Raw genomic sequence first — 9,833 nt, 5'->3', positions numbered from 1 at the left:
TGCTCGCTTCACTCACAAATAACGCACCCCGCGAATTCTGAAAGCTTCGCTAAATTGCTCCGAGTTCAGCTTGCCCCCTGCGCTTTCGTTTCGACCCCCCCCTTAAATTTTTCACCGTACGCCCCTGTATAACTGCTATTAATTCTCAACCAATTTCCATCAAATAAACACTGTTTTAAAGAAATCTTGCAAATATAAAAATATCAAAAATTACAGTCCAAATTTTTCCTACTAACGGCTGGTTTTGATAGAGCTGTGACCATTAAGCAAAAGAAAAAAAAATTGTGTTGGCCACATTTTAGGAAGGAAAACTTTGTTTTTTGTTTGTTTTTTTACGCCTAAAAAAAAATATACAAATAATACCATGCAGCAAAAAAGGCTAGGCCTTGGCCCCCTAACCTGGCCAAGGCTATTCCGGTCTTATTTGCTCATAAAAAAATATTGTTCGTTGTAGTCAAAGAAAAAAAAAAAATAAAAAATTGCCGAACCTGAATTGACCAATTACCAACAGCAACAAATGCAACTTAGTATTCCATTGTAAAGGTATCCCTTCCTCGGACTAAAAAAAAGGTCATTTTTTTGTTTCTGTTGCAGGTCCTAATTTATGGAATGATCTCCAAAAAAAAATTAGTTTCATTACATGTACTGTATTTCAATTTCAATCAATTTTGAATTTGTTTCTTGTATTTATATTGTGATAATCATCAATAGGATCATAAAAGTTAATTAAATATTCAGGAACAGAGCCTTTTAAACATTTGAAAGTCATTACAAGAATATTGTGATCCATCGTTGATTAACGTGTGTCCAATTTAGTGGTTTCATAAATTCATCAACAGGTGTCCTAATATCTGCATCCAGGATTGTTGGATTGGATTGGATTTATTCGGTGTAAACACCAAGGATAGCCCACGAAATCTAGAAGAAGACTTATTTCCAGTGGGGTCCTTCTGGTGGTGATTGGGCAGTACACCGGGAGACTCCCCTACTCTTTTACGAAGAGTGTACTGCGTTCTTTAAGCACATGGGCCATAATGCACATGGGACCAACGGCTTAAACGTCTCATCCGAAAGATGGTGCGCTATTGTAACTTGTATTTCAGCCCTCTAGCTGAAACACAAGGAGAGTCAGCGATAAGATAAGAATTGAACTGGGGACCTAGAGATCTCCACGGTCTGTTCTGGCAAGTCTGTTTAGTAAAACCGGAAGTGTGTTAAGATGAGGTATTGTACAGTAGTCAAAGAATGGTAAACCAAAAGCATTTGCTAAAAGTGAAAAATTTGGAATAAAACTTAATTTTTTTTTTTTTCTAGTTCTTAAACTTTTTGTGGAGGGGTGCCATGACCGGCGCTTTACAAGTTTTCATTGTTGTTATTTACGAAATAACTACATAATTATACTTAAATTGAATATCTGTTCTGTTAGACCATAATTTAGGAATAGCTAAAAAAAATAACTAGTTTCATTGGCAAAATATTTTTAATCCAACAATCTCATGTGGTATCTGACAATAAATTATGCTTGATTTCCACCACCCCATGCTAGCAATGCCACTATGCATCATCTTTCCAATCAATTCTTCTAATCAAAACTAGTTTATAGACCTACTTTTAGATTTATAAGTTTCACTTTGCACAGAAAAAAATAATCTAAAAATGTTAAATATTCCAAATAAAATATTCACTTTATAAATACCTATTTTTTGTTTCAAAATCATAGATCATATGAAAACGCCTTATGCTTCACACCGTCTGTGGAACTATATTTTGCCATGATCGGATTTGTAATTCCGTGAAAGATTAAGAGATGTCTGTATAAGACAGACATGCACAAGCGCACGTAAGCACATGAAAAATCATAATAAATTTGTCTAGCATTATCTACGACATATTTAAAGACACCGTTATAAAAATAGAGCCTACAGTATATACGCCAGGAATCTGAATATAGCAGTGGGGCTTTTTTATTTTCGAAACGAAAGAAATACAGATCTCCCTCTTATTCAAAGCCACTTTTGGGACCAGGATTTCCTCGGTTTTTAGCAGCTTTGGTTTCTAAATGAATAATAAAGATAAGACATTTGTAAATCTGGGACCACAGAAAACTGTTCTTTATTATTGGAGTGGTCCTTAATTAGAGGGAGTCCTGTAGTATTCTAATTTATTTTTTTTAAATAACCGCCACCCCCATAACAGGTTATCAGTTATAGTAATTTACAGTATTAAAGTCAGTTCTATGTGAGCTGCGATACAGCAGTGGTCTACAATTACTGACCATGTTCTCACGATATACTGTAGCTGACTATTGCAAAATAGACTGTCTACAGAGCGCTTAGGAAATCTGCCTCAGGATTTCATTGAGGTGGGGTAAAATTGTGTCACTTTAATCTATCAATCACTGTATTATTTGCGGAAAATTCCAAAACTTTAAAATAAGAACAGGGGCACAAAGAAACCCAGTTGCAGGTCTAGTACTTTGGGTGCTTAGGGACACGGGGAGGGCTTGTACACACTAATGGTTATATACACACTGGTTATAGTATACCATTTTGAATTCTAATGCATATTTAAATAGATACAATCGAATTTTATATTTTTGTTAAGTGATAATTATCTCAATTAACATTTTCCCATTTAAAAAAGTGCTGATTTCCAAACTGGTTGCTTGGAAATTTTTCAGGGGGGACCTTGTCATTCCAAGACCACGTCGTTCCAAGACCACAATGCGAACTTTTAAACATTCTATTAATTATAAAAGACCTAAATATTTAACTCTCTTGATGTTTCTATAAGAAACTCCAGCACATTTTCTAATTTTAAAACTAAACTGAATAGTTACATGATTATTAGTACACTTTAATTTTTTTTATACATTTGCATTTTAAACTTTTGTCTTTGTTATCCTTATTGCATTTTATTGAATTTTAATATTATAAAAATTGTAGATACACTTTTTCGTATGCTTTTCATGTTGAAGTTTATGTAAATCTCGTTTTTATTGTTGAGGGCCCCTTAAAATGGGTCACTCTCTCGATACACAGTATATGGTTGAATAAATAAAACAATATATAAATAAATTTCCCGAAAGCACATCAGTCTATAACCAATTAAAATATACTCATTCACTGGATAAAAAAAAAAAGATCTACTAAAACTGAAACTTAAGAAGATAATGAACGACACAGCTGATCCACTACATAGTGAATTTACTTTAAACAACTCAGGCTTCCGTCTAATGTACCACTCACCACACGTTCCCGTTAAAGAATCTCCTTTGTTCCCAACTCCATTCACAACTCCATTCACCTTCATAATAATAATGTTAATAGATAATTGTGGTTTTAAGTGCAATTTTGGCCTAATTTATTTAAGTTTAATGTGTAATACTGGTTAATAAGATTTTATATTCTTTTTGTACATCTTATGACTAGATATTATTGGTGCTCATAGTTTTATATCCTTGTTATCTTTTAGTTATTACTGTATGTTATTAACACTTGTAACACTGCCAGTAGAACATAATTTCTAGGTTTTTCAGACAATAAAATTATCTTGAATCTTGAATCTTGAAACTACAGTTCATCAGCAAAAGCACAAGAAAGATGTACTCAAGAAGAAATACATCTCCGAGTTATTATACAGTAGCTGCCATACCATTTGACCCTTCAATAAATAGTTTTAACCAACGAGGGTTATTTATAACATTTCAAAAGGTTTTTACTTTACAAATTAATTAAAATCTGCCAGTTTCACAAGATCATCAATAATTATTCCTTAATCTTGCCAATTTCCTCATTTCTGATAATTTCAGCGTACAACTTGTCTAGGACTGATTGAACCTGGAGGTGTTCCTCTTCACACCTTATTAAGAAGTTAAAAAGTTTCTGTTTTCTTTAAGTAAATAAAAGATTCAAATTTTACCAGAGTTCAACGGGGTCAAACCAGAAACATAACACTTTTAAACGACCTTGTCCATCAAAATTAAAGCAACTGAACTTTCAACCAGTAAGGTGTAAAACTGGTTAACGAGAGAAAATTAATTTGATGGTCAAGTTGTGAAAGTGACAAGTGCGGTAAGAGACTTCGCAGGCAGTGATAATTAGATGAATCAAGTACACTATTACTAATTTTAACATTTCACTCTGATAGAGGCCTACAATTTCTCTGGTATGTTTAGTTTAATACCTACATTTAAAAAAAATTATATTTTTGGAGAGATAAATTGGCAAACTATGTTAAATATCATAATCCAAATTTAGGATGTCTGAGTGTCTGTCTATCTGTGTGTGTGTGGGGGTGTATGTGGGTGTGTGTGTGTGTCGGTGTGTTTCTCTCTATGTGTTTGATCATTTTATTTATCCTCGGAGCTATACATTATTTATCGTAATGTAGTTACATCCAAGTGACTCTCTCACCCTACTTATACAAGGCCTACAACTCAGTTTCTTTTATTGAGAGAAACTGCTCATATTTACAAAGGTTATATATTACTTTACACAAACAACATATTGTAAATCACTAAACATTCAATTATGTCTGATTAATTATAAACTAATATTTTGTCAAACGGAAAGCTTCGTTAACAAAGGTTAAAAATGGTAAAATTGAATTCGCTGATGCATAGGCATTAGAAAGATAAGATAGTGAATCTAATTATAAGAATAGGAAGAAAACTATATTGTCATCCAATATGAATGTATCAAACCACAACAAATTACTGTAGTAGTAGGCTTACCACAAAACTTTTAAAAAAACCACAAAGGTTTTTAAATTACCATGACAAATTATTTATATGATTTAAATTAATAATAACATCGTCAGCATTCTTCTTAGATTGAGATCTATTCTGAGATGAATGAACAACGAACCAAGGTCTACAGGTCTTCCTGGTTTGGTGCACATCCTTGAGAGTTGCCGTTCCACACAGGAAGCTTCAAGCATGACTATACAGCTGAGCGTGCTCAGTTAAAAACAACTCTTCGTTTAATGATTGATTGTCAACAAGAATAGAGTAATTGAAAATTATAAACTGTTGTAATATACAAAATAAATGATTTTTTTTTTAAATGTACCAAAAAATATATACTAGTATTTTATTGTAAAATAGATAGTGCCTTTAAATGGATAACAATTTTTTTTTATATATTAAATTTCAATAGGTGATTAGCTTTTAACACAAAATTAGAAAATATTTCTCCCAAACAATGAATTTAACTATGCCTTCAACAATTTGATTTAATATAAAACTGTTCTTGCTTCTTGTATATCAATTTTCGTAAGTTATGTAATTCCTTAATTTTATTTCACATTTTAAACATGTTTTATCTGTTACTAGATCTTAAGGAAGAACAATGTCAAGTTGATGAAGTATCCAGAATAAAGACTATCTAATCTATCTAAATTGTGAACATTTTGTTCAGTAAGATTATTCATAACCTTTCAAGCTGGTAAACATAGGAGTACAGCAGGTCCTCGGTGAAATATTGATTTAAATTAAGGACAACATTAACTTCTCAGTGCGTAATGTACCAAAACATTATAGTTTAATTATTATTTGAGGTGATTTTATCATTTTATCAGGTACTCCAGCAGACATTACAAAGAGCTAAACACTGGAGCTATGCATGGTAAATTTTGCTGCCACAAAAAAATTGGAAATTTCCAACAAAAATTAATTTTTTTCTTTATTTTTATTATGCCTCTGGCTTTAAATCTCGGAAAGTAAGATATAACACACTACATTTCATCCTAATAATGTAAATCTAAAGCTTTTTACCAACATTTTTTTTGTAATAGAAGTGTTAATTTTCTGTTTCATTTTATTTGGGGGTCACTATGAGACAAGTTTATCTTCTAATTTTGATCCCAGTAATGGTCTTTAAATTGTTATTATTTATACCTTATTAGTACATAAGTCTATTTGATTATGTATTATCATAATGTATTATTGTATTGTCTTTGACCATATGCAATAAATGTTTAATGAATCTGAATCCAAATCCATTTACTACACAGTTTACATTCAACAGTAAAATTTTATTTTTATTTTCACCTCCGTCTGCATGTTTTTGGCAAACACCATTTGCTGAATAAGAAAACCAAAGCATATATTTTTTTTTTTTTTCACGCTTCTCTGACAATTTTTTTAAAAAAAGTTCGGGAAACAATATATAAAAAATTCTCGCCTTAGATTTTTAGAGCAAATAAAAGCAAACTATCACCAAAAAAAACCGATTTTTCATTTGAAATGAAAAATCGTTAGAAAGAATCATTCATATGAGAAAAAGTTTAATTTGCAAATTTTCTTCTGGGGATGCGGATGGCAAGACGATGAGGTTAATGAGCTCGGGATTAAAGAACCTAGAAATTCCCAATGGAAAAAGTGAAAGGGTTTGGTTTTTACTTGTTTCCTGAACCTGTTCGCAGGTCCGCCACCTCCCACAAACCCGTCAATCAGTCAATTTCTGTGTAGCGTACAACGTACAAGTACATACTAATTAGTTAGGCTGTGTATCGTTGTGCTAAGATTGCGAACAGGTGTACGGATGTAAATACACATTATAATGATCTAAGAGCAAAACAACACATGGCATCCAGCATCTGACGTAAGTTGTATAAACTACTCAGAACAGCACTCAGGACTAAGTATCAAAATCAAATAATTGAATTTCTTTTGTAGGGAATGTATATTAGGTTATTATGTGTTGGCCTTTCAGTTGGAAGGTCAATGCCTACACACTTAGGACTACAAAATTTCAATAATTTTTATAAATTAAATTAAAAAAATTACTCAACATCTCATTGAATTAGCTAAAATAATCATATTTAATAGTGATGAAATTATAGGGCATGTTATAAGCCTAAGAGCTTATGAAAGGTAGGTCTTTATGAAAAAATTACAATCTGAATAAGAGGAAAAGCATCAACTTATAAGTCAAGATAACTCATTATGTGGTCCTCACCATAGTTGCCACTATCACAACTCGACCACAAAACTTGGCATTCAAGGCCTTCCTCTATCTTTCCATGCCACGAAAGTCATTGTAATCTTTTTATTGTTTTTGTATTCAAATACCATTCACAAATATTACTTGATATTGTTTACAATTACCTTATATTAGTTTTGTTTATTTCCACTTTAGCATTTCAAGAAGACAGAAAATAAACTGGGATAAGAAAAAAAAAGTGGATGGAAGAAATTCAGAAAAGATATCAGAATTTCAGCAACATGACAAAAATTAAATGCAGAGAGGCAGAGAGGGATAATAAAGTACAAGAATTTCTGGAAAGAAAATCTTTATTAGAAAGAAGTCAATCTGATACTTCGAAATCAACAAGAACATTGAATGCCTCGTGTGCATACTGGAAACAAGAGTATAATGGACATTTCAAGAATCAATCAAGCTTAAAAACTGACCAATCAGAGCATCGCTAAGAATATACATGCTTCTCCCACAAACACATGTGGGTATGCACATGTTTACGTACGTACACGCTATCTTTTTATGGGACCTTAGCAATAATATGCAAGGGTCGAGGCTAAAAGCCAATTAACATGGGCATTACAAAGTAAGATAGAAGATGATGGAGCAAAGCTCACATTTTGTTTAATTCAACACTTCTCGGTCAATGGTAACATTTCAGTCCGCTTTGACATATCAAATTTACTTGTACAAACGACTATCTGAGAATCAAAAGTATTTCTGAAAAAATTGCAAATGAAATTAAGAGCTTAGATGAAATTGAAAGGGAACTAAGTAAAAATTGAATTTTTGTATGACCTAATTATTTCATAAATTGAAAGATAATGTGCCAATTATATTACATAAAATTATAACTGCAGAAAATATAGAAATGCATGGTCAAAACAACAAAAGTTCAATTTGATTTATAATTTGAAGCATGTGTTTCTAAGAGATACCACATGTTGTATGCTTGTAAGTCCAGACAAGGACTCGGCCACGTCCAATGTTTACAAAACTTCCTACTCGCTAATGAATGCCATAGCTACAACAGCACCGGGAGCTTGTAAATACCGGATAGTGTACCGGTAATGAAACGCCTGTAAATGATTTATTCTTTGATAATAAAGGAAAACAAAGCTAACCCAATTTGGGACTACCGATTATCTAGAATATACTGTTTAATGAAATGAAGACAAGACTTTCAAGAAAACGCAACTAATTGCTCATAGGACTTCTTTTTTATTTTTGTTTATAAATTGTTAATATGTACAGTAGTACATCAGATTAAACATTTTTTTTTAAATTACTGTGTACAGTGTTCAACTGCAGCATTTTCAGCATCATTTAATCACTACTTTCAAAATTAATGATTTCACCACTCCAAAACACTTGCCATCTACCACCATCACGAAAATAGCTTTTAACCCTTGATTTAAATTATCAGTCACAAAGCCCTTTAGAGCAAAGAATACACACCATTCAAGTGAGAGAAATAAAACAAAACTTTTCCCTTGTTTTAACATTTTTTTGTAGTGTTACCAAAAACTTATTCCCCAGGATGTCTGCAAGGTGAATTAAGGCATTTAAAATATTTTTCAATAAAAAAAATTCTTAGCGAATAATAGCAAGGATTATGTCACTAATTTTGACTTGTCAATAAAGCGTATTTTAGGTTGGAAATGTTAGATAAACAATTACCTAATGAGATCAATTTAAAAGAGACAGACATCCAACGTGTTTAAACCTCTACAACGTGTAGACCTTGCTGCATACGTGTACGAAAATGCATGTTTAATTCACTTCCCTGCACGTAAGGTGAATAACTATGTAATCAAATTATGAATACGCATGTTAATAAGCAGGCAACACGATTAATGGCAAATTAATAACGTTCATGATTTACAGTTTCTACTCCCACATACGTATCGAGAAGCATGTAAAGCTAATTAAGTTCTTACTTATCAAAACACAAATAGGGTAAGCTAATTTAGACATTAAATGTGAGTGTGGAAAAGATACTGCCAATCCTATTATGAATTGTTTATAAATACAAGGAGGTTGACATTATCCTAGATAAACCAAAGGGGAAAAAATGGTTTGTTTATTTGGGAGTTTTAGAAAGAGAACTGTCAGTAGGCCTCTGTATGTATTAAGTAAACAATATTCATTCTTTTGTGCACAGTATCCATCTATTTTTCCACAAGAACAAGTAGTTAAAAATCACCTAGATCACCTTATTTTGCAAATTAGCGCTCCTCAACTGATTATCGAACCCCCCTACTTCACCTTCCCGCCCCACCATTAGCCCACCCCATTTAAAGACTTCTAGATACGCCACTGATGAGACCACAAAAAATAGTATCCACTCTTAAAATTGTTAAAAAGATAATTCAACATAATGTTTAAGGTCTACAGTTTATTTGGTATTATCTTTGGTTTTTTTTTTTGGTTTTTTTTTTGGTTTTAAGCTTTCGATTGTATTTTTGTATTAAAGTAGTTCATGTTTAGTTGTTCATTTTATAGTTAAGTTTCATGATATGTATAAGGTACATACGGCCTTGTGGACGAACAATACCTTGGTGAATGAGCTTCTGTTGTAAAAGAAAGGTTTCATTATTATTACTATTATTATTAATTTTTTTCCATAACATCATAAATTAATCTTATAAAATAATAAAATACAATGGTAGGCTAGCAGCCAAACTGTAGTATGGGGTTACAGCATCATTAAAATTCCAGGGAGATTCCCATTCACAAACAAAGGAAGAACAAAAAGAGAAAAAAGAAAAGAAAGATGGAAGCATGGTATGCCAAAACAATTTAAAATTCATGTTATTGTCTTACATTTCTAATTACATGTCCCACAAC

General features: G+C 32.0%; 1 long non-coding RNA gene across 1 annotated transcript in view; it reads left to right on the top strand.

The window, feature by feature from the left end:
- Positions 1-8,264, top strand: part of LOC117104707 — a 19,984-nt gene extending 11,720 nt beyond the window's left edge. Inside the window, exon 3 of the long non-coding RNA XR_004444802.1 lies at positions 7,143-8,264. This is a non-coding gene — a long non-coding RNA (uncharacterized LOC117104707). The remainder of the gene's footprint in view (positions 1-7,142) is intronic.
- The last annotated feature ends 1,569 nt before the right edge of the window (positions 8,265-9,833 follow it).

The sequence above is a fragment of the Anneissia japonica genome, unplaced genomic scaffold (genome assembly GCF_011630105.1).
Source record: "Anneissia japonica isolate Jap-2015-1 unplaced genomic scaffold, ASM1163010v1 scaffold287712_len2945570_cov188, whole genome shotgun sequence".
NCBI classification, from domain to species: Eukaryota; Metazoa; Echinodermata; class Crinoidea; order Comatulida; family Comatulidae; genus Anneissia; species Anneissia japonica.
This window is presented reverse-complemented; position numbering and strand designations above follow the sequence as displayed.